The following is a 26,604-nucleotide window of genomic DNA, read 5'->3' on the forward strand; positions in this document are numbered from 1 at the left end:
TGAGATTTGTTATTCTCTCAAATAAAGTACTATCAGTATCATATGAATATGAATGATTACATGAAAACTGATGCCTGTATATTAATTTTCTTTATACATTGTACAGTTTATTCATTTCCTGTTATATACATAACTTAAGCAATATTATGTTTATGTTCATCTATTTTATTACTTTTGTAAGATATCTAATGCTATTCTTCTCAATTTTGGGACATAAGAATTTTGTGTTTGCTCCTTGCCAATATGTTAGGCAAGTATCACCCCTCAAAATTCTTAAAAGTGAGGGTCAGTGATATGAAAGTAGGATTTTATTATTTCTTTGGAAAGTTGCTCACTGATTCTGCTGTGTTGTGCATTCACAAACTCTGAGATGATATATTATCATCGCGAGTAGTAGCGAGCAAACAGTTGTTGACAGGAGTTGAAAGTCATCAGATACAGCCACATGTGGAGAGATGCCAGATAACATGAGAGGTTGTAGCCAATCGTGATCATGCTAGTAAAGCTGGAGGAGACTTTGGTATTAATTGATGATTTTTGGTAACTCGCCTTTTTGATGAACGTAGTTATTGCTTGCTTGTGGACTGTAGGGATTTGTCAGATTTGTGAATGCATATGTTGAGAGTAATATTCGTGCCTTTGTTGTGGTCAGAGATGTGATTATCGTTTATAGACATTGTGGAATAATTAAAGTTGTTTCTCATACAGTGAAACAAAAAAAGGTCTGTGTAAAATTTGTCAGTGTTTAAATCATCAGTTTCGTTAATATAGCAAATTAAAGTCTTTAACAGTTTCATTAACTTTTACACCATTTAAAGCTTGTTACACATTCCTTCTGATCAATCTGTATATAAAAAATATGGTAATAGGTGTATGAATAGTAGATTGCAGTATTTCTTTTGAATTATTTTAGCATTTTGCTGGTCATAGAGTTGGAGTGGCAAAATCATATAAGTTGTCTGTTGCATACAGTAGCATTGCAGTATAGCTGTCAGAAGACATTAGAAAATATCTTGAAACTATCAGATAGTAGAGAAATGATTTCTTATGATTTGTAGGAAGAGTAATTAATTTCTGTTCATTTTGTTCTAAATTAGAATAATATTACTGTCAGAGATGAAATTTCTTACATTTCCAGCCTCTTTTTCTTAATTTACAACTTTCATAATGATTACACAATCATGGCGCATTATCAACAATCTTGCTGTTAACGATTATATATGGTGTTATTATAAGAAAAAGTACTATGGATTTCTGCCCGTATTCTCCTATACTTTCTTATTTGTTTGTACAACTGAGGAGTGATTATACTTACTTCAACTTACACATATAGTATGTGTCTTTATTTGTGTTACTAACCTTTTATGCTATTTTGGTATGAACTCACTTAGGAAATATGAAAGTATTTAACACTTTCATTTCATATATATGCCATATGGCAGAACTTGTCTTGCTATAAGCCTTGATGTATGGCATCAGTTAATCTTATACTGAGTCCATAATTCTCACTGCACCTGGAGTTACTTTAGAATAACATTACAGGACAAGCTTCATCTCAATGTCCACATATCTTAATTGTCTCAGTCATAAAGTGTGCATGGCATTTTTATGTTTTTAAGGGTTCTAGTTTCAGTTTACATTTCCTAATTATGTATTAATGTTCTATAATATTATTGTGACAATTTAGATAATTTAATACAGTATTTTAAATCATTGTTCCATTGTAAAACAAACGATCCTGCTCACACAAATCGTAATCATGTGCCCCATGATGTGGCAGTTATGTACTAATAATTGCATGTTGTTGTGATATGTATCATTTTACGGAACTTTAGTATTAGTAATCTACACTTGTGTGATTCTTAAATACAAACTTATGTGCTAGAGCTCTGAAGACAGCTTGAAGATAACCTAAAACTAGTAATCAATAAAATAATATTTTTGGCATCTTGACTATTTAGGATTTTCCTGAATTCACAATCATATATTAAAAAAGAGAGAAAGTTCTTCTTGTAGTGTATGCAAGGAAGTTATTTCCCAGTTGTTGACTCTTTTTATCTATTTCAAATTATTTATTTGTATCCAAAACTCTCATTACATACTTCAACACTGATGTGTATCATAAATAACTGTATCAAATTTAATCTTTTAGAATATTAGTGTGAGCAACGACACTAAATTCAATCTATTTATCAGAAGACTTTAAAGTGTCTATAATTTAAGAAAAGAATACAGATCGTTTAACTATCTAATTTGATTTAATATTCTGTTGTCAAAACTTAAAACAAGTTTTGATACTGAATTTACAAAACTTACAAATTATGTCTTTTTGGATGAAACTTTTCTTTTGGTGCACCATTCTTTGTTGTTCTCGTGGTACTCATCACTTTATCTCCTTCCATCCTAGAAACAGAAAAAAGCGTATTGTACTAATTATATTTTAAGCTGAAGTTACCACGTTCTTAACACAATTTTCTGACTGCATGATTGCATTGGACAGAAATAACAGCAACTGAGTAGTGTAACTTAAAGTGAGACAGCATTAGATTATCGACAAACATTAAAGCTTTGTGTATTAGTCACAGTCTTAAGTTTTCAAATGGGGAGTGTTTATTGAACGCCTTCCTTAATGTTACACTAGAGCGACATAATAAATTTAGCTATAGCAGAGAGAAAGATAATTTTCTTTTCGTATTGTCTGTTTGCATTTAGTGACTGCTATTGGTATATTCAGACAATTTCTATATCCAAAAGGTTCAATATCAATATATCATGTCATTTGTTAGGTTACAGGTGAACTGACTTTCAACATGCTATTTTAATGTGATTAATTTTCTTTCTCATTTGTGCTTTGATTAGAAGATAAAGATTTCATAACATATTTGTTTCTCCTAGGTTGTCTCTCCTGTAGGGATAAGCACTTGGTCTTACATCAGGTATATAAACATAAAATTCACTATGTAATGGATTGCATGAAGATAAAGAGACATACTTGACACTTTCCCATAGTGGAACCTGTCAGTCGTCCCAGACATTTGCTCATACTGGATAACACTTCAAACAAAGCTTTCACACTTCAATGACACTAAGGACAATAAAATGTTTCCCTATGATGTATGGGAATAGGATGCTGGGGAGTAAGCAGGAGTGATGTACTTTGAAGTTTATTCAGATAATAAACGTCCGTTGGTGAAGGCAAACTACATTTTGTCTTTCATTTGCATGGATTCTGAAACGATATTATGAAAGTATTCTTAATCATATAAGAACAGTTGTTTATTTACGAACATTTTAGGAAATAGCTTCATGCCATAATCTTTTATATATGAGTACCTTCAACAGGATGTTCATTTGTAAACTTTGTTCCTTTCTGTCACCACTGTTAACGCTAGTGCATGTGTTTCCTTCTGGTATAGACATGTTCCTCATGTCTAGAAAATTCTGTTAATTTGTCTAAATAGCTCACTTATCACTCCGACATAAGCAACAGTACAAAGTTACAGCAATGGCACTTACAAGAAAAAAATATTACATGCTTTCATATGTGAAGAGCGGTGAGTACGTTGTAGGACATCAGAAATGATGTTTTGCTGCTAGGGACTGTTTTCTATTCATCGGTAAGCCCTCACTCCAGTTGAAAATCTTACGTACATGTATTTTAATTAATAGCTGTTGGTGGTATGTGTAGTGTTGAAAAGTATTTTAAAAGAACATAAACACAGAATGTAAATCAGTTATCATTTGTGAAGGTTTATCATTATTATTATTTATGGAGAGTGGTCTAATCGCTATGAACAATGCTTATTTAAGTATAGGAATTTGGAACAGCAAAGTTACAATTGTAGTCTGATAACTCAGTTTCCTCCATTCTTAGCGGATAAGTTATCTCATGTCCAATGATCGAAAACGTCTTCGATAGGTGAGCAAAACACTCTCTGGACAAAATTTGACCTTTGAAAATAGGGTTGACTATAAGCATGTATAGAAACAAACACATTACACCAATCTACCTCACCCCTCTCTTAAACATACCTCCATACTAAACTACACCCCTTCTCTTTCCCTGACCATCCCCCTTATTAAGCTACTCACGTTCCCATCCCATCATCTTTTCTTAAAAACAGCTCTTTTCGATAAACAGGCTAGTCAGAGTGCTTCTAGCTAGTACACACATTTAGCCTTCCCAGTATTAGCTCACTATTTTACTGCCCAATCATTTTTCTCAAGTCATTGTTTGGACCCCACAGATTTTCTTGGAAACAGGCATATTGGAAAGCTTCTAAGCCAGCAGTGTTACACATATTGAGTTCTTCCAATAAAGCTTAGTATTTTTCTGCCATAAAACCAAAACCCCAAAACCGCAGGTCGCCGAAGTGGCGTCAAATCGAAAGACCTGCACCAGGCGAATGGTCTACCCGACGGGAGGCCATAGCCACACGATATTTCCATTTTTACCAATCACATGTCTCAACTACTTCTGCCTCTCCCTTCTCCTCGTCCTCTTACCAAACACACCCTTTGCCCACCACTCGCCTTTCCAAGCCATGCTCCTTCCATGGAAATGGAGCTATAAGAGAACAGTCGATTCATCAACATCAGTTAAAACACAGTCTCGACAGTCATCACTCGCCTTTGCTGAAGAGTGTTTTACATCTTTCGCATTATGCACTGCACTTTGTGATTCTGTTTACTGACTGTGGATTTACGATCTCAATCCTATGAATTCCGTAATAGCGTCCTACATATCTCACCCTTCATTAAATCCAGTTTGTTTTATCTGACACATGGAATAATATGAATGCCATTAGCAAGCTAACATGAATTATCAAATCACATATAAATCACGTTTAGTGTCATAAGTATTTGAGGTTAATGCATGATATATTAAGTCACTTGTGTCTGTGTAACACATTTCAATATTTTTCATCTCAAATTTCTTCAACATGTACTCAGAATGAAATGTACATGAAGCACCTTACAAATATCTAAAATAGTAGTTCTTACAACTATGGATTTGTCAAAAACAGTGTTATCTAGTATGATTCAATAACAACTAAATTTTGCTTAACTGCAGCACTAGCCAGAAATTCGCTCTTGAAATCAGAGCAGCAGCTCCATATTTAGCTTCCCAACATGTTACTATCTTCCCATTACTCATTCATCGTATATTACGCATTCTGATGCAAAAACCTCTCTTATTCATTCACCGAAAAAATCTTTTCAGCATCGTTTTTGCATCCATAAATTTCTCAGCATTTATTAGATACACAGTTTCATACAGGGTCTGCGATTGAACGATAATCCCATGAATTTGCTAACAATACAGTAATGGCTCGGACACTGGTTTAAATTTCTGTAGGAAATCACATAACTTTTTTAACATTTAATGCAGAAATCAGCTTCTTTAGAACCCCTGGCTTGTTGACACTTGGTAGTTTTACTGTTTCCACTCGGTATAATGGAAGTTGGAGTGATTGTCATGTATATTTTCAGGATGCTCTGGTCCACTTTTAGTATGTAACCTATGCCTGAATGAAAACTGTTCATAGGCAGCTATGCAAAACCGGAGAAGGGTAAGTATTGCATCACTACCCAGATGTAGAGACGAGAAATACAATATAATGTTTATTTTTGTTTCCACAGTAAGTAGCCATGAACCTGTTGGTTGCAGTATCCTCACTCTACAAACTGTGATTGCCCTCTGTCTACAGTAAGTCAAATTTTATATCTGTGACTTTCAGAAACGCATCCCACATTAAACCAATGGGCTATATCAGTGCGATATGTTTTGAGACAAGTGTGGAGAAATGCATTGACCAACAGTAAGGAGTAGTCTCCTGATTTCTTTCACTGAAACACACATCACACCTTGTAAACTCTTCCAAATTGGCCTACAGTAAAGCAGATATTTTGTTGGAGTAATCACCTGATTTCTTTCACTGAAATGCGCGTCACATCTTGTAAACTCTTCTGTTTTCAGATATTTTGATAGTTGTTTCACGTGTTCTCAAACTTTTGAACGCTTCAACTATCAGCAACTGTTCATCTATCAAAAATGAATCGTGAGTTACCTACTCAAATGGAAACACACTTCTCTCATTAAACTGTTATCTGTTGCCAAAATACTTTCTTGTTATTCTCAGTTCAATATCAGTTTTTAAAAGCGATACCCATTTTCTAGAGCACACGCCGGAACTCTGAAGGAAGGAATGTACCGAATTTCTTCATCATTATATTATACACAACATTTCCAACTAGTTCTTCATAGACTGGTTATTATAAAATGAGCATCGTAATTTGTGAGACTGTCAAACACAGCATCATAAAATTAGGCCTATTACTTTAATTAGAGCTGGCATATATAGATTATCGAAAGCTGTTTGGGAAATCATCTCTATGTCTTTCATAAGTTTGCTTTAATCTCTCATTGTAGATATGGCAATTTCTACTGTTATAACCGCATTTCCCTCTTTGTGCTTGTTCTGTAACAAGTAATTTCTTACGTGCTCATTAACACAATACAGCTGTTTGCTAATCGAATCCATACAGTCAGCACCTCAGAACAGCTGAGACTGTAAATAGTGATCACAGTAAGTGCTGTGTATCGATTTCGTAATAGTCACACAGTTATAAACATCTTTCAATAACTGTATATGTGACAAATATTAGATTATGTTACTTTCTGTTCTTCTTGAATTTTACGTGCTATTTCATTGTACTAGGTATGAGACTGGCACCTGCTTTGAATTATGAACAAACAACTAATTGTGCAGCCAGTTTCACTTCAAATTGAAAATGCCACAAACAGTGCTGACATACCACAATATCGTGATGAGAAGGGTAATACCACTATTTGATAGATTCAAGCCGGCTGGTGTGGCCATGTGGTTAAAGGCGCTTCAGTCTGGAACCGCGTGACCGCTACGGTCGCAGGTTCGAATCCTGCCTCGGGCATGGATGTGTGTGATGTCCTTAGGTTAGTTAGGTTTAATTAGTTCTAAGTTCTAGGCGACTGATGACCTCAGACGTTAAGTCGCATAGTGCTCAGAGCCGTTTGGTAGATTCAAAAGGTTTGTTGTTGACCAAGAATGCTAAATTTACGCGTTTTCTACCAGTATCGTGTCCCTACTAATGTGTTCTCACGATTATGATGTTTTGAAGCACACAGTGGAACTATGTTAAACTGTTTTGTATTGTATTCTTTTTTCCCTTCTATAGTCATCCTCTTGTGCTCAGAGTACTGAATACCACAACATTAACAGAAACACTCTTGTTGCTTTTCTCAAATATTTCCTCATTCTTCAGATTTCTGGGAAATTAAATATTTTCAAAGTTTAAATCAACGGAATAAAATCGATAATTATATATTTTGCTCACATTGTCATTTTATGGACACATATCAGATATATCTGAACATTTTATGGAACAAATACTGCTCTTTGATATAATATTTATCACAGCATCCTTGTTGGAACATCTTTTCGGTAATTTGTGAGCTTTCTGGCAAAAAAACCCTTGATTACATTCATATTAAGACAAAGTTTCAAAATTTCTTTTCATGGCCAGTGGAACTGCCGAATTTGGAAGTTTCCTATGTGGTTGGTATGTAACGAATTCTCTAATGTTATTCGATAGCTAAGGAGAGGAAATCTTGCTGCTCATATTCATTTTCATAACCTCACCTGACTTGGGAGACAAGAATTTACAGACATGCGAGACACTTCAACTGGCTGATGCAACTCCTACACTCTGTGGGTGAAATCTCGGAGACTTGCATCAAGAAAGTCCTTTGGATCCTTAACCATAAGGCGATCGGCTATTATGCTAGTGCATATCCTACTTTTAAAAGAATAATATGTGATAATTCATTCAGGAGTATCATGAGAGTTTTAAATGTACTTTGAAGATGTTCCACTTGTTATTTTTAATTGTATACGCCAAAACTGTCTGTAGTAGCTCTTCTAATTCACTGATAACTTGAAAACGGAGATTTCACAGAATTATAGAATTTTTGACTATGTTTGAAGCTGCAATACGAAGAAGATTCCTATAAGCTATGTCCACTACTCTACTACAAAGATGGCACATATATGTATGTCAAATAACTGTGTCACCAACAGTATCAATGGTTTAGCACTACAGTGACTGACTTTATTTTACAACAAGCAGCATCAGTGGCTTACTACTATAGTGACTGACTTTATTTTAGAATCTATCTCCCTGCTTATTCAGCAAGGTGTTAGACAGGTCGAAACTTGTTGACATCTACACATGCACATTCAAGGAATATATGATGCCATTTCCAAGCATGTCATATTTCACACTGTCGACTCAAATGCACAAGCAGGAAATGTTCTCTCATTATCTGTGAGCCAAAGTTTCGGACATTCGAATCTAAAATCCAATGATTTAGGTGTTTAGGTAGCTTTTGGAGAATTCTCTGTACTTTCCGATATTTTTCAGTACCATTTGATAATTTGCAATGCTCTCCAAATTTTTCTATAACGATAACAAATGTCTTTATATAAATCACAACTGCATTTATAGCAAAAACTACTGACATTAGAAAAATATCAGTAAGAGCTGTCTCAGAAAAGCATCGTGGAGTTTGAATATGAATGTATGGAAGTTTTCTAGACTCTTATGACGGACCATGAATATTAGCATCATTCTCTGATGGCTACCTGGACTTGGGGCGCTATATTAGACTGAGCCACTACAGCCTTCACAGATGTGAGTGCTGTCAGACGCTGAGCTAGCAAGGCCATCAACAGATGCTCCCTCATTTAAGACGATTCAACTGAGTTGCGAAGACTTGCTCATTAACGCTCTCTGGGCAGGGACTACTCAGGAGGATGTCGTCATCAGGAGAAACAAAACTGGCATTCTACAGATCAGAGGGTGGAGTGTTAGATCCCTTAATTGGTCACGTAGGTTAGAAAATTTAAAAAGTGAAATCGATTGGTTGCAGTTAGATATGGTGGGAATTAGTGCAGTCCAGTGGCTGGACGAACAGGGCTTCTGGTAAGGTGAACACAAGGTCATAAATGCGAAGTCAAATAGGGGTAATACTAGAGTAGGTTTAGTAATTAATAAAAAGATAGGGATGCGAGTGATCTGCTATGAGCACTTAGTAAACACATTATCGTAGCCAAGATAGACAAAAAGCCCACACCCACCACAGTAGTAGAAGTGCATATCCAACTAGCTCCGCAGATGATGAAGAGATTGAAGAAATCTATGATGAGATAAAGGAAATTGTTCAAATAGTTCAGGGAGACGACAATTTAATAGTGACAGGGGTCTGGAATTCTATAGTAGGAAAATGAAGAAAAGGAAAAACAGTAGGTGATTGTGGACTTTGGGTAAGGAATGAAAGAGGAAACCACCTGGTAGAATTTTGCACTGAGCATAATTTAATCGTTGCTAACATATCGTTTAAGAATCATAGAAGAAAGTTGTATACGCCGAAGAGACCTGGAGACACTGGAGGGTTTCGGTTTCATTATACAATGGTAAGACAGAGATTCCGAAACCAGACTTTTACAGGGAGAGACGTGGGCTCTGACAACAATTAATACGTTATGAACTACAGATTAAAACTGAAGAAATTGGAAAACGGTTGGAATTTAAGGAGATTGAGGCCTGGATAAGTTGAAAGAACCAGACGTTCCTGAAAGTTTCAGATGGCGCATTAGGCAGCGGTTGACTAGAATAATGGACTACGGTAGAAGATGAATGAATAGCTTTAAGAGATGAAATAGTGAAGGTAGCAGAGAATCAAAAAGGGAAAAAGACAAGGCCTAAGAGAAATCCTTGAATTACACAAGAGGTACTGAATTTAATTGACGAAAGGAGAAGGTATAAAAATGCAACAAGTGAAATAGGTGAAGGGGAATACAAACGTTTAAGAAATCAAACTGGCAGGACGTGCAAGATGGCTAAGCAGGATTGCTTACAGGACAAATGTAAGGATTTATAAGGGTAATCGTATTTCACTAGGGGAAATAAAAATACCGCCAACAGAAAAATTTAGGAGGTCTTTGAAAAAAAGAGAAGCAACTGTGTGAAAATCAAGAGCTCAGATGGGAAACCAGTTACAAGCAAAGAAGGTAAAGCTGTAAGGTGGTAAGAGTATAAAGACTGTTTATACAAGGGACATACACTCGAAAGCAAGATTATGCAACGAGAAATGGACCCAGATGAAGATGGGGTGGGAGATATGATACTGTTGAAGAATTTGACGTTACACAAGGCACCGGAATGACGATATACCGTCAGAATAACTGATAGCCTTGGGATAGACAGCCATTACAAAACCGTCGCATCTGGTGTGCAAGATACGTGAGACACGAGAAATGCCCTCAGTCGTCAATAAGAATGCAGTAATACCAATTCCAAAGATAGCAGCTGCTGACATGTATGAAAATTACCGAGCTATCACTTTAATAAGTCATGGTTTCAAAATACTTTACGAAATAATGTAAAAACTGATAGAAGCCTACCTCCGGGAAGATCAGTTTGAATTCCGGAGAAATGTGGGATCACGAGAGGCAGTACTGACTCAACGACTTATCTTAGACCTAGGAGGTAGGTTAAGGAAAGGCAAACCTACGTTTACAGAATTTGTAGACTTAGAGAAAGCTTTTAACAATTTTGAGTGGAATCTCTCTCTAAAATTCTGAAGGTAGCAGGAGTAAAATACAGGGAGCGACAGCTTATTTACAACTGGTACAGAAACCAGACAGCAGTTATAGGAGTTGAGGGGCGTGGAATGGAAGCAATGGTTGAGAAGGGACTGAGACAGGGTTGTAGCCTTTCCCCATATTATTCAATCTGTACATTGAACAAGCAATAAAGGAAACGAAAGAAAAATTGGAGTAGAAATTAAAGTTCAGGGAAACGAAACAAAAACTTTGAGGTTTACCGATGGCATTGTAATTCTTTCAGAGACAGCAAATGACTTGGAAGAACAATTGAACGGAATGAATATTTTCTTGAAAGGGGGATATAAGATGAACATCAACCAAAGAAGAACAAGGATAATAGAAAGTAGTCGAATTAAATCAGGCGATGCTAAGCGAATCAGATTAGAAAACGCGACACTTAAAGAACTAGAAGAGTTTTACTGTTTGGGCATCAAAATAACTGACGATGGTCGAAGTAGAGAGGATTTAAAATGAAGACAAGGATTGGTAAGAAAAGCATTTCTGAAGTAGAGAAATTTATTACCATCGGATGCAGATTTCTTCTTCCGAAAGTATTTGCCTGGAGTGTAAGGATGTATGGAAGTGAAACATGGACGATGAACAGTTTAGACAAGAAGAAAGTAGAAGTTTTAGAAATGTGATGCTGCAGAAGAATGTTGAAAACTAGTATCTAATGAAAAGATGACGAATAGAACTGAGAGGAAAGAAATTCTTGCCACAAATTGACGGAAAGGTGAGATCAGTTGATAGGACACATTGTGTGACATCAAGGGATCATTAGTTTAGTACTGGAGGAAATGTAGGTGGTATAAATCGTAGAGGGAGACCAAGATATGAATACAGTAAGCAGATTCAGAAGGATGTTGGTCCCAGTAGTTATCTGGAGCTGAAGAGGCTCACACAGGATAGAGTAGCATGGAGAGCTGCAACAAATCAGTCTTCGGAGTGAAGACCACAACAACGAAACATTTAACATTTTGCTCATAAATACTTTCAAATACAGCGAAATTAAAACATGTTATAGAGTTACCTGTGGAAATGGTTGTAACTTCAATTTTTTTCTCGTAATACTTTAAAATACGATGTGAATCCAACTAGAGCATTATACTGGCATCGGTGCGAGATGCCTACAAGCTCAACACACATATCTTTAGGCATATATTGGCTTCTGAAATATCCACAAGTAACTACTGTTGTTGCAAAAAAAAAGGTGGCAGGAACTAAATCTGTACTAGGAAAAGCATTTAAACCTGTTTCTTCACTAATGAAAACATTGGTTCATAACAAAAGTGTGGATGATTGGTTATATGCTGGTAGCTGTCGATGGAGGTGCTTAAATGAGTCATATCATAAGATACAGAGGAACTAGAAGATTGTACAATACATTGTTAAAAATTAAATCCAATATAAAAACTTCACAGCACGAGAACTTCAAAATTATTTTAAAATCCTCAGGGATACCAATAATAATAGAGAAATGGTGGTAAGTTCATATGGGACCAAGCTGCTGAAGTCATCGGTCCCTAGGATTACACACTAATTAATCTAGCTTAAACTAACTTACTCTAGGGACAACACACACGCACACATGCCCGAGGGAGGACTCGAACCTCCGACGGGGGGAGCCGCGCGGACCCTGGCAAAGCGCATGAGACCACGTGGCTACCCCGCGCGGCCGAATGGAGAGAACTAGCTTTCCTGCAGACCAGCAAATTCCAACGGAGGCTTCAAGAATACCAATATCATTAAGCCTGCAATAGGGAAAGTGCTGCATCATCATTGGGAGACGATGAAATACATATCTGTATGAAAACGAACAAGGAAAGAGAGAATACCACTAAAGACAGCCTCCATCGAATCATCAGCAAATATCGGCTATGCCCACTGTAATAACACAAATAAATTTGTACGTGGATTATAGTGCCTGTTAGGATCGAAAATGAAGGACATCAGTCTACCTGACAATGAAGTAAAAACTATTGAAGGCTATCTTTGAAACCTGAGATTAATGCTTGAAGTTGAGGTTGCTGAGAACAATAATTTTCTTCGTCTTTTCTTTTGCCCGACAGTTCGCGTCGACACGTCTGGGATAATAAGCTCTCTTATCTGTGCTGTGGTAGCTGTACTATCTGCCACTGATGCTCTCCCAACACGACGATCCTGGCGGGATTCTGTGCTACTTGGATGGCCAAATCCTCGTCTACAGGTGTGATAATGTTTGCGTGACAACCGAAACAGCATCATTGCACAACTTACACAACATGTCCAACTTACGTGGCAATTCTGCGAAAGGATCATCTCACCACTCGGAAGGCCATCGTCTGACGCCTTTACAAACCCTCTCAGTTGGCTGTAGGAATGACAGCGAGTGCCGTGACACGGTTCCCTGCTTTCTCCACACGCTTGTTGCACCACACTGAACCTTCTGGCTGTGAGCATTCCTATTGACGTTTAGACACAAATAGCGCTCTTGAAGCTGTACTGTAACGCTCTTTGTTGGCGGACGACGTTGAAATCATTATCATTACATCTACTATCCCCCAGGCTGCATATGCCGTCGTCGCATGAAAATCGACAGCGGCTTTCCAAGAGTACTTCTTTTTTCCCCCAGTAATGTATATTACGAGCGAAATATCTCAGTGTTTGCTTTGGATCCATGACTACAAGGAAAAAAAAAAGTTCAAATGTGTGTGAAATCCTACAGGACTTAACTGCTAAGGTCATCAGTCCCTAAGCTTACACACTACTTAACCTAAATTATCCTAAGGACAAACACACACACCCACGCCCGAGTGAGGATACGAACCTCCGCCGGGACCAGCCACACAGTCCATGACTGCAGCACCTTAGACCGCTCGGCTAATCCCGCGCGGCCGTTACTATCAATCCGGTTTAAATCTGCATGGAAGACAGACAAACAAAGTACCTGACAGGTACAACCAGCAAGGAGGACAATTAAGCAAATATCATCACCACCGGACGAGAATGATGTCATGCCCCCTCGGCAGTTCTTGCCACAGGAAAATCTCTGATTGTTCTATTTCCAAAAAGGATTGTGGGTTAGGAAGGAGTTAAATAATACAAATGTGCAGGAAAACAGTGAGCTGTGATCTGTAGGTCTAAATATATGTAAGACAATTGACTTAGAAGCTGTCTAATTTGCCTAGATCCAAGAAAAGAAGGCAGCTTATGATGGAGCTGAGAAATGTGATTGGACAGTAAAGTACTGGGCCATTATTGAAAGAGCTAAGGGTGTGTGCTTGGAATCTCCCTGGTCGGCCCAGTTCCAAAGGGTGCTTGGTTTGAGATGCAGTTGAGAAATGTCACTGGACAGCAAAGTACTGAGCTGTTATTGAAACAGCACAATTCCTTGGCATAGACGTTCTTTGTTTGGGCTTCTTCCAAGAAAGTGGTGTTGTTTAATGAAAAGTTGACAAATTAGGTCGGACCGTAAAATACTTTTTTGTCATAGGCAGACCTAAATATGTGATTGGGCCTAAAAACTCTCTGACTAGCCTATTTTTGAGAAAGGGATGTGGCTTAGGTAGGTGGAGGGAGTAGAGTGGGCTGAATGGGACGTAAATTAGGAGTTATGGGGAAGGAGAGAATGGGTAGGGTATGGGAATGCGGACTGGAAGGGAAATGTTTGAGGGGATGAAAGTTCTACATTACATTTTACTCAGGGAGTACTTTGATCTCTTGCTGTCTTCCCTTGAAAGATTTGCGAGAGATTGTCACTGACGTAGCTGCTCAGTGCAAAAATATTCTCTTCCGATAAATTTCCGGCAGAAATTCGAGTCCTGTAATATGTATCACCATTTATGTGTCTTCTGTCTTCCTGTGCCGTGGAATTTAAAATTGATGCCGTCTAATGGTATAAATCCCGACTCTACGATTAAGTGATTCGCAGTCTGAATGGTGACCAGTCAGGTTTCGCTTTAGTTACTTTCGAAGCATTTTTGTGAGAGATTCTGTGTAGTTCTTTTCGCTTATTTGGTAAAATTAAACAGTGTTAGGTTTAACTATACACTTCAGGGTGTCATTTTCTTAATATTGCGCATTACACAATTATGCCACGAGATTTCCTCTAATTTGTTTTTCAACATGTGCATTGCTTTCATATTTACTCACTTGTTTTTTTTTCGTGTGTGCAACAAAAGACCGTATGTCAAAACTGTGGGCTCTCTCTCATTTTCTCATCCTTTCCTTCTCTCTTTATTTTTCTGTTTATCTTTTCCGATCTCTACATCTCTCTAACAATTTATTTATCGATATCTTAAACTTGGAAATTATAATTTAGAAAGGAAGCAGCAGGTAGATAAATACGATATCTGTGGTATGATACTGAGGGAAGATTCTCACAGAGCAATGAGACAATTAAGTCGAAACAAGGCCCAAAGAATACACGACATTTCCTCAGAATTATTCAGCTTCTGGGAGAACAACCACGGCAAAATTAATCCACATTGTGTGTGTGATACGTGAGACTGGTGAATTGCCCTCAGACTTCGAAAGGAATGTAATAATTCCTATTCCAAAGAAGGCAGTACTGACTCCACTTATTGTAGAAGATAGGTTGACGACAGGGAAACCTCCGTTAATAGAATTTCTAGATACAGAGAAAGTTTTTGATAATGTTGACCAAATTACGCTCTTCGAAATTCTGATGGTCACAGTGATAAAATAAAGGCAGTAAAATGTTATCTAAGGCATATACAGAAACTAAACAGCTGTTAAAAGAATCGAATGCATCAAATGGAAGCACTAATTGAGAATGGAGCGAACAGGATTGTAACCTACATCCAACGTTAGTGAGCCAGCAGTAGATGGAATCAAGCAAGAAACAGAGAAAGAAGTGAGAACGAAGTATAGCCCATCGTCGATGTCATTAAATCCTTAATTTGAGCAGTCTGTAAAGACACCTATGAAGATTTTTGAAACGGGAATTAAAGATCAAGGAGCAGTGTTTACAACTCTGAATTTGATTGACGACACTGTAATCCAGTTAATGGAAGAAAAGGACATTGAAGACTTGGTACATAATATGGACATTTCCTTGATAATATGGTATAAGATGAACATCAAAAAAATAAATTAGCGGCAATCGAATACAGTCGAATTAAAACAGGCGGTTCTGAGGGAACTGCATTAGAAAATGGCAGCAGAATATCCTATAATCGAAAAAGTAGAGGACGTATAAAGAGCAAACTGAAAATAACTAGAAAATCACATCTGAGAAACGAAAATTTGTCAACATCGGATATAAATGTGGTATGAAGTCTTTCGCTGAAGGTATTTTTCTGGATTGTATGTGGGAGTAAAACATAAAAGACAAATATTTAGGATAAAACCTGAGCACAAGCTTTTGAAATGTGGAACTACAAAAGAACACTTAAGATTTGATGGGTAGATCAAGTATCTAATATGGAGGTACTGAATCAAACTGGAGTGAAAAAAATTTATGACACAGTATGACTGAGAGAGTGGATCGGTTGGTTGTATGAGGTGGTTGTAATTAATGTGCAGCTACTCTAAAGTTCCAGTGTGGGCTGTAATTATCGTATGGCAGCGAAACTTTTTAGAAATTCTAATGCATAAATTGGATCCGCATTATCACATTAGCGTACCTACAAAGTTTGACTGCCATGCATGAATTACAGCACACATTGGGCCTCCGTGACTAGCTGCACTTTAACTACGAGTATAACCACCCGGTATCTATGCTGAAGCCTGAAGGACACTTCAGTTTTGCAATGCTGAAAAATGAAGTACTTAAACAGTGATGAGGGAGACCATCATCTGAATACAATAAGCAGCTTGGTTGCCATATTAATGCTGCGATGAAGATATGTGTGCAGGATGGACTACAGTGGAGAGCCGCATCAAATCAGTCTTCGGCCAGAAGACCACAGTACAGCTGCTTAACAGTTTAAAAAAGAAGAAATTCGGAAAAAGTAAGTATCGAAGATACTATGACCTTACCTTCATTAACTCGATTTTTTTCACGCATTTTCCGTTGACGTCGGTATACCCGTAGGGACATCTAATGGGTGTGTCGACACTATGTTCAGGATAATCACGCTGGCTTATGGAATATTCCATGCTCTCCCCACCAGAAGATGGATCCATAAAAAGAGCTGTAGCATAGAGCACAGCCAGCCACATCCTCATACCGCGGTCCGCTGAACTGCAATGACGCAGCAGCTTGTTGTCTTGACAGCCCATGAGCTCAAGGACAACAGCTTTTCCGCGAAGCGTGAGCCACAACCGGCCCTCCGTTTTTATAAGAAACTTGTTTGATAAACATCTCCACGACACGAGCTCATAGCTGTGGCTACATTCCACTGTCACACGCTTACCCTGCCACCTTGTGGTTACGTAACACAAAAAATTATCATCTTAACGGCTAATACGTTCTCCTGAAGAGAATGACGCAACAAAATCTCATAGGCTGGACAGAGATTCGGTGAGATCCCAAATTTTTGGCGTGGCTGCTCCTTAGGATATGTTTGAAATATTCCTAGATACACATGCAATTATCTTCCTATGATTTCATATTTAATTTACTTCCCTAAGCAAACGAATAGTAATTATGAAGGTTGTTGTTTAAATTCTTATATCGCTCTTGAACATGCAGTTTGTGTATGTGAGAAAAGTATCCCACATTTATCTTGACTGATTGAACAAGAGAAGACCGTAAAAAAAACACGAGGTACCCATTCCAATTTTCCCTTTGAGGTAATACAGAAAAAGTACTCGCACTTTCCAATGTTAATCCTCACTGTGCTACGAACGGAGGAGTTATCTTACAAAGAAAAGTTATCCATTATGTGATCAGATATCTATACAGAGTAGAAGTTAAAAAATAAATAATTTATATGTAGCTGTAACTGTTACTCTCAACTGGCCTCTGGCCTTTTCTACGGTATAACGAATTTCGGTTTAATCTGATGGTCTCTTTACAAAGTAACAAGGAATTGTTACAGAGCTATGAAACAAGTTCTTCATGGATGCTGTTACTCCAAAGAAAACAGATAGAAACGACGGAGACTGGTGTTTTTTCTGTTGCTGATTACGCACCCAGACAAACAGACAAAGCCAAATTTTCTGCATTTTGTTGTGAAATTGTCCCATACCACGGGATTGGTTAATAAGTGAAATAGGTAGCCTGTTTTCTCGAGGGAGACTGCAGGAAGGCAGCGATGCCATACTTGCCCCCCACATGCGAGGTACGTTTTAACGTTAAGTATCAATTGTAACTGTCGGTTCTTGTGGTTGCCATGAGGGCGTCTCAAAAGTGCACCAGTCTCGACACTGGCTCGTTCGCTTTCCAATGTGCGTGGCGTCTAGCCTGGTAATAACACACCAACAACAGACGTTTTATTTTCGACAGTGTATGTTGGACCACTTATTAACAATGAGGTCGTCATCGATGGATTGCCCACAGGAGAAATCTGATTGCATCGTTGGCCTCCAATGACGCTTGATATTTCTTTATTTTATGAATGACTGAGTCTAAGTGCATGAGCTCCCTCCAACTTTTGGTGAACTGAGACTCCACATAGCCATAGCAGCGAATAGAATAACTTTAAATGAAGAACATACTTCGTACGCCGCGATCACAGTGTATACACTTTTATTCTTCCTAGAGACCGGTTTCAACAGTCTTACACTGCCTTCCCGTGATCTTATGGAACTTGTTTGAAAGTTTCACATGTTATATTACATGAAGTCAAAGCATAAAATTCATTCCGCACGTATACATATCTAGTTAAAAGCCCAGTTGGTAAAATGCACACAGCTGATAAAAGCCTCATACCATCCATGTATATTGGGGCGAACATGACTCTCCCAGGCTTGCCGCACAGCATTACGCTGCCGGCAGCTACATCAAAGAGGGTGAGTGATACGTTGTTAAAGCAAATAATAGAGTCGAGAAGGATAACACGTCGAGAAGAGAGACTACATAGGTTCGTACTGTTAGTAGGATTAGTGTTGCAGGATGCCCCATGGATTCCCACACTCTTATTTTTAGGCGATGGTTAGGCTGAACGAGAGTTGTCTCCTCACCGAGGCAGCTTCATGTTTCTTGAGTGCTGCAGGTAGCTGCGAGTAAACCACGAAAAGGGACTCACGAGTGTGTAGTTCAAATGGCTCTGAGCACTATGGGACTTAACTTCTGAGGTCATCAGTCCCCTAGAACTTAGAACTACTTAAACCTAACTGACCTAAGGACATCACACACATCCATGCCCGAGGCAGGATTCGAACCTGCGACCGTAGCGGTCGCGCGGCTCCAGACTGTAGCGCCTAGAACCGCTCGGCCACCCTGGCCGGCGAGTGTGTAGTGCCTGTGTCATATTGGATCTCTGGTACATGCTAGATTAATGCTAGTTTCCTTAACACATTTTAAGTGTATCTATTATAGCTGTAGTTATATTACAAATGATCTCTTATAGAGGTAGTGAGTCTAAGGCTAATTAGGTGTGTCTACAGTGAACTGTAAGGAGTTAACAACTTCCAGGTGCCACATCAGCGGGAATTCAGTGCGTTGAATCCTTCAGAGAGTAGAAGAGTGTAAAAGATACAGGACTAGTTAGATAGGCTTCATGCTACAAAGCAGGCTACGGACAGCAATTCAACAAATTTTAGCTGAACTTGAGTCTTTCAGTGCCCGTAACGACTTGAGCATCAGTGCTTTCTGTTACCACTTGGATCTCAGGAACTCTCCAAAGACAGCTACGACAATTTACAACTGTTGTACCAACGCTTCCTAGATCTGCATTCTTCCTGAGCTCGACCTGCACTCTTTCAGTCTGAAGCCCTTTTTGTGTTTGCTCGAGACCTGCCCAGTGTACGCCACACAGCCCCCGCTACCCACGTGGCAGTATCTTGCATGTAATAGACTCCTGACCTATTTATCAGAACCCGAAACCCCAGCGCACTATGGCGCAAATCGAGGAATTTGCAGCCTACACGGTCGCAGAACCATCTGAGTCTCCTTTTCATGGCTCTGTACTAGAGGTCTGCAATCGGTCCTGTCGACAATGCTACAAATAGTGAGCTCTCCTTTCATCTCGCAAGCAAGACTAGCAGCCTCTACCACTTATGATAGCCGCTCAAAAGTAGAGAGTTTCTCTTCCGATCCAATGTGATACACATCACCGGTACCAACCTGGGCCACCACCTGCAGTTGGCATATCTAAGGCATCGGACTGTGTGAATTACAGTATTCTCCTATATAAATTGGAGTCATATGTGACTGTTGGTGCAGTCAGCCAATGGATAATTTCATATTTAACCAAAAGAGCTCAGGAAGTTGTCTCAGGAAGTTGTACTTACTATTGCTATGTATTTATTAAATCTATTGCTGTTCACTTACTAATTCTATTGTTCCCCATGTACGTAAACGATCTTCCATGTAATATACAAGAAGCAGAATTAATTTACTTTGCAGATGACACTAGTATTGTAATGAGTCCAAGCATACATACGCAAACAGAAGAAATGATAAACAATGTTCTTAAAAGTATCACTGATTGGCTTTCTGCGATTACATCACCCTCAAATTTAAAAAGGCACAACATATTCAGTTCTGCAGATGTAGGGGTACTACGCCAGTAACAAGAGTAACACGTGGTAAGGAAATAATAAATAGGATGGAAATTTCAGAGTTCTTAGCAATCCATATTGGTCAGAATAAGAGGTGGGAAAATCAGATTTTGGAACTAATGAAACAACTGAGACTAGCCACACTTACAGTTATAATTACTGGAAATGTTTGGGAGAGGCTAATCAGTAAGGTGGCGTATTTTGCATATTTTCACTGAATAATTTCATATCGGATAATGTTGTAGGGTAGCTCATCTTTAAGAAAGAAAGTTTCCATTTCTCAAAATCGTGCTGTAAGAACAGTATGTCATGCTCACACATGACCTTCTTATAGAAATCTCTTTAAGAAGTTGGTCATTCTGACTACTGTTTCATAGCATATTTCTCCCTCGTGAAGTCTGCTGCAAGTAATTCACCGCAGTTCAAAAGGAACAATGATGTACATAATTACAAAACCAGAAGGAAAAACGACACTCATTACCGTACACCAAGAATGTCTTTAGCACAAAAGAGAGAGCACAATGCTGCAACTAAATTTTTATTACCACATACCCAGACAGCAGCCGCCGGCTGACAAACAGCAACAACAGAGAAGTAACCGATTTTGTGACATTTTAGAAGTTCCTAACTAGAATCCATTTAAATAATTTCATTTGTGTACTCTGGTAGAACAGTTTTAAATTTATGAGTATTAATTCTATATTTAAAAGACAAAGTTCTCGCGTTTTCGTTTGTGTCGGAAAGTAACCCGATTTTGTTACATATTGCAAGTTCCTAATCAGGAGCTAATTATTTAGTGTCACCTGTTGTTTTGGTAGTTTAGTTTTTGAATCTCTGCACGTTAATCTCCTTTAATAGATACGCTGCTTGCGGATTCGTCAGTGTCTACAGTAAAGTTTCGTAGCGTGTGTCGACAGTCGTTTGTTCGTTTATTTTGTAAGTTGGAGATCACTCATTGTCATTATCAGTCAGGCAGGCAGCAGCCACCGGCCAAGACAGAGCACCAACAGCGAAGTAATCGATTTGTGACATTTTACGAGTTCCTATCCATGAGAGAGTTATATAGTTTCATCTGTGTTAGTTTAATATTTAATAGACACAGTTCTTTGTTGTCATTTGTGTCGCAAAGTAAATCGATTTTGCGACACATTAAAATTTCTTAATCAGGAGCGAATTATTTAGGCTCACCAGTTGTTTTGGCACTTTAGTTTTTGAATCTCTGCGTGTTAATCTAATCTATTACACATACTTCTTGCGTTTTCATCAGTGTCTACAGTAGAGTTTCGTTGTGCGTATCGATATCGGTTGTCTGTGTATGGTACTTTCCACAGACATTAGTATGGATAGAGACTGTGACTGCTGTGTGTTGATGTGAGCCGGACTGGTGACACCTCGCTCTCAGCTCAAGACTATGTTGGCTATGGGCTGTGGGCCAGCTGTGAAGAACCAATGGACATCCAGCACGATCCACGAGTCCACCGATAAGTCCACATTGGCGGCCAACCCAGTTACTGCTCGCTTTGATGTTGACCCCTCACACGTCGTCGAGTGTTGAGTCACCTTAGAAAGTGCTGCGAAAAACTTCCTGGGAGCCGAGCGTAAAGCCTCCCCATTTAGTCTGACAAAAGGGTTCCAGGGGTGTCTGTGGCTGACACTGTCCCTCAGTACCATGCAGTCGCTTGTTCTGATTCAGTGGAAGCCTCTCAGCATCCAAGACCCAGGCATTCACAGTGTGTCGGATTACTGGCATTTGGGAGCTCCAATGTTAGGCACATTATAAGGCCCCTTAGATACACTGCTGCCAAGGAAGGTAGAAACCCATTATGCATTCCATTTGCTCGCTGGTTGGAGTCATTCCAGAGTTGAAATGGGCCCTCCAGATGCCATGAAGAGAATACCTGCAGGCCCTACTTTATTATTTAATGTTTGTAAAGTTCGGTGAGTGAACATTTTAATGAAATTCTGAGTAGACGAACTCTTCTGATACTCCAACTGTGATTTTCTCATTATATTTTTGTCGCTGAGATGGTATTCCGGAACACATCACCTTCTCGAAAATTTTAGAAAATGATCACTGCAGTGAAACAAGTCTGTAGTTACTGGCATCAGTCTTATAAACCTTATTAAAGTGGGGTTTAACAACGACGTATTCCAGTCTCTGGAAAAATACATAGAGTTAGTGATGCATTAAATATTTTAGATAAGGCTGGGCGTATTATGGGAAAATTCTTAATGCTCTGTTGGAAACACATCAAAGCCAGATGAGCTTTTATTTATGACAGAATTATAATTTTCTTAATTTCATAAGAAGAAGTTGGTGATGCATTGGCTAGGAATTCTTACACCTTTCTAAAAACCTTGTACATGGTTGGAGCGGAAACTGTAGATTGAAATTTTCTTTTAGAATGTTTCGTTGTGGAACCTATTAAAGGCATCTCGCACTTAAGTTCGTGCCAAATTTCACGCGTCTGTAAATTTCAGGCAGTCTTCCGGATTTCGCGTTCTTCTGAACTTCGCATGCCCCTTCTTCCGATAGGTATGCAAATGGTCGCTAGACCAAGGGCAAACCCAAACACACGACTCAGTACCATGCAGTCGCTTGTTCTGATTCAGTGGAAGCCTCTCAGCCTCCAAGACCCAGGCATTCACAGTGTGTCGGATTACTGGCATTTGGGAGCTCCAATGTTAGGCACATTATAAGGCCCCTTAGATACACTTTTCTTTTAGAAATAGTAAACAGCCAATGAGTTGTAAACTGGAAAGTTTATTGAAACCACAATAAGGGAGTTTATCAATTTGTAACTGATTGGTCGTTTACTATTTCTACAAGAATAACCTTTCTAAAACATGGTTAGTATAAGAAGGGGGCTAGCATCACGGCACAGAGGTGAGTGTTTTCTACTGCTCAATTGAAAGAAAAGCGCTTCTAGAGAGCAAGTGTAATGTTTCACATAATCTAAAACACGGGAAAACGTGTAAATTATCTTCAGCCGTGTTATGTCATACTTCATAAGACTGTACCCTGTTCATAGCACGTCATCTCGTCTGTGTGGATGGACCTCACAGTTCTTCATGTTAAGTGAGTCATCCTCTCAATTAAGTATCGTTGCGCACATGACAATGGACGGTGCCAATACGTTCCAAAAAAATAATGTAAATGTCGGGTAGACCGTTCGCCGGGTGCAAGTCTTTCGATTCGACGCCACTGCGGCGACTTGCGTGTCGATGGGGTGAAATGATGATGTTTGTCCTAATCAGTCCGTGAGCGTAGAAAATCTCAGACCCAGCCGGGAATCGAACCCGGGCCCTTAGGATTGAGATTCTGTCGCGCTGACCTCTCAGCCACCGGGGGCGGACCGTTCCAAAATGCCGTGCGTGAAAATGTGTTTTTTTTTTAGGGGGCTGTTTGTCGCGTTCTACAGAGTACAGCGAGAAAGAGTCGTGTGTTTGGGATTGCCCTTGGTCTAGCGACCATTTGCATACCTATCGGAAGAAGGGGCATACTGTACTTAAGCATGCGAAGTTCAGAAGAACGCGAAATCCCGAAGATTGCCTGAAATTTACAGATGCGTGAAATTTGGCACGAACTTAACTGCGAGATGCCTTTAATAGGTTCCACAACGAAACATTGTCTCGAAATTCGGTAGAAAATCCAAAGAAATTCTGGTCGTATGTAAAGTACACAAGCGGCAAGACGCAATCAATACCTCGCTGCGCAGTGCCTATGGTACTGTTACAAACGACTGTGCCGCTAAAGCGGAGTTATTGAACGCAGTTTTCCGAAATTCCTTCACCAGGGAAGACGAATGGAATATTCCAGAATTTGAAACACGAACAGCTGCTAGCATGAGTTTCTTAGAAGTAGATCGCTTGATACGGGCAAGTCTTCAGATCCAGATTGTATACCGATTAGGTTCCTTTCAGATTACGCTGATACAAGAGCTCCCTACTTAGCAATCATATACAACTGCTCGCTCACCGATAGATCTGTACCTACAGATTGGAACATTGCGCAGGTCGCACCAGTGTTTAAGAAGGGTAGTAGGAGTAATGCATTGAACTACAGACCTATATCATTGACGTCGGTTTGCAGTATGGTTTTGGAGCATATACTGTATTCAAACATTATGGCTCTGAGCACTATGGGACTTAACTACTGAGGTCATCAGTCCCCTAGAACTTAGAACTACTTAAACCTAACTAAGGACATCACACACATCCATGCCCGAGGCAGGATTCGAACCTGCGACCGTAGCGGTCGCGTGGTTCCAGACTGTAGCGCCTAGAACCGCTCGGCCACATCGGCCGGCTCAAACATTATGAATCACCACGAAGGGAACGATCTATTCATACGTAATCAGCATGGTTTCAGAAAACATCGTTCTTGTGCAACGCAGCTAGCTCTTTATTCGCACGAAGTAATGGCCGCTATCGACAGGGGACCTCAAGTTGATTCCGTATTTCTAGATTTCCGGAAAGCTTTTGACACCGTTCCTCACAAGCAACTTCTAATCAAGCTGCGGGCCTATGGGGTATCGTCTCAGTTGTGCGACTGGATTTATGATTTCCTGTCAGGAAGGTCGCAGTTCGTAGTAATAGACGGCAAATCATCGAGTAAAACTGAAGTGACATCAGGTGTTCCCCAGGGAAACGTCCTGGGACCTCTGCTGTTCCTGATCTATATAAATGACCTGGGTGACAATCTGAGCAGTTCTCTTAGGTTGTTCGCAGATTATGCTGTAATTTACCGTCTAGTAAGGTCACCCGAAGACCAGTATCAGTTGCAAAGCGATTTAGAAAAGAATGCTATATGGTGTGGCAGGCGGCAGTTGACGCTAAATAACGAAAAGTGTGAGGTGATCCACATGAGTTCCAAATGAAAACCGTTGGAATTCGATTACCCGATAAATAGTACAATTCTCAAGGCTGTCTAGCTTATTTTCGTAAGTCTCTGGAGTGTGTTGGAAAAATCAGAGCATGGTGGGATTGTGAGGGGGAGTGGTCAGCCAGTGGAATGTGGCAGTTCTGAGAGCTCTGTCCGACCAGCGAATGTCTCTAGGTGACGGAAGTCTGGCACCGAAGTGATGAGGAGTCGCGTAGGGTGCTGAAACTATGCCCTGCTGCGGAGAGCTGCGTTCAGATAATTTTTTGTAGCGTCTTTGCCGATATCCATCCGTATCTGCACGGAGCGGAATGGCCCCGTGGTTTGAGGCGTCCTGTCACGGACTTCGTGGCCCCTCCCATCGGAGGTTCGTGTCCTCCGTCGGGCATAGGTGTGAGTGTGTAGTTCTTAGCATAGGTTAGTTTAAGTAGTGTGTAAGTCTAGAGACCGATGACCTAAGCAGTTTGGTTCCTTAGTAATTCACACACATTTGAACATTTGAGCAGATATCCGTCGGCCGCTTCCGCAGAGAACAAGGTGGGCTAAAACAGTGAACCTGGCCTCATTACTCTGTTGGTATTAATTCTCATCACTTCTTCAAGGAGGCTAGGGGAAAAAAGCAAGAAGACCGGTTTGTCAGAGGAATCAGTGACGCCAAGCCTTCGGTACTGAAAAATCCTGTTTTTTAGAAGTGGGGGTCGATTCCGTATGTTCATCGGAGAACTCGTCGTCCTGGCGGGGTCTTCGATGACAGGGAGCTCAAAAAGAATTTGAGCGGCTATCTCCGCACTTTTTACAATTGGAGGACTAATGTGTATTGGCAGGAATCTGTCGCGAATGTGGGCGGTGAAGTAAGGATTCGGCGCCGGGCTTCGAGCAGTGAGGTTGAGCTTGACCCTATGGGGTTCAGTTAAACTTTTTGGATGGTGCTTGCCGTTGTGTCTTGTCTGAAAAACTCCGCGTTTTGAAGGTTAGTTTGAGAGGAGGTTCAGAGTCGGCTCCTTCACAAAAGTCGAGTGTTCGAGTTGCAACGGTGGCATCGTATTCTGCCGCAGAGCCAGCAGAATGTTAGTAGTGCCATTTCAGCAGGTGGTGACTGTCATTCGCAGCACCGGCGCGTGGAGTCATCCATTAGGTTTTTTGTCAAAGAAGAGTTTGCACCTCAAATCCACAGTACCTCTGTTGAAGCATGTGGTTTTTCGATAACAAAGGCCAAGGAAAATTTTTTAAAAAATCTTTTTTACTTTGATGGCTGATAGATTTTTATGAGCTGAGTCCAAATCTAGCCTTAGTTTTTTTGTATCACCCATAGTTCTCGAGCAATATATTATATAGTATAAAAATCCTATGCTATACGGTAAACGGGGTATTAATGAAACGCTTTGTTACAACATAAGCATG

The 26,604-nt window shown here is 39.6% G+C and overlaps 1 long non-coding RNA gene across 1 annotated transcript in view; it reads right to left on the reverse strand.

Moving 5' to 3' along the window:
* Window positions 1–2,239: 2,239 nt before the first annotated feature.
* LOC126251956 (uncharacterized) overlaps window positions 2,240–26,604 on the reverse strand; it is a 61,644-nt gene continuing 37,279 nt past the window's right edge. Inside the window, exon 2 of the long non-coding RNA XR_007545814.1 lies at window positions 2,240–2,403. This is a non-coding gene — a long non-coding RNA (uncharacterized LOC126251956). The remainder of the gene's footprint in view (window positions 2,404–26,604) is intronic.

The sequence above is a fragment of the Schistocerca nitens genome, chromosome 4 (genome assembly GCF_023898315.1).
Source record: "Schistocerca nitens isolate TAMUIC-IGC-003100 chromosome 4, iqSchNite1.1, whole genome shotgun sequence".
NCBI classification, from domain to species: Eukaryota; Metazoa; Arthropoda; class Insecta; order Orthoptera; family Acrididae; genus Schistocerca; species Schistocerca nitens.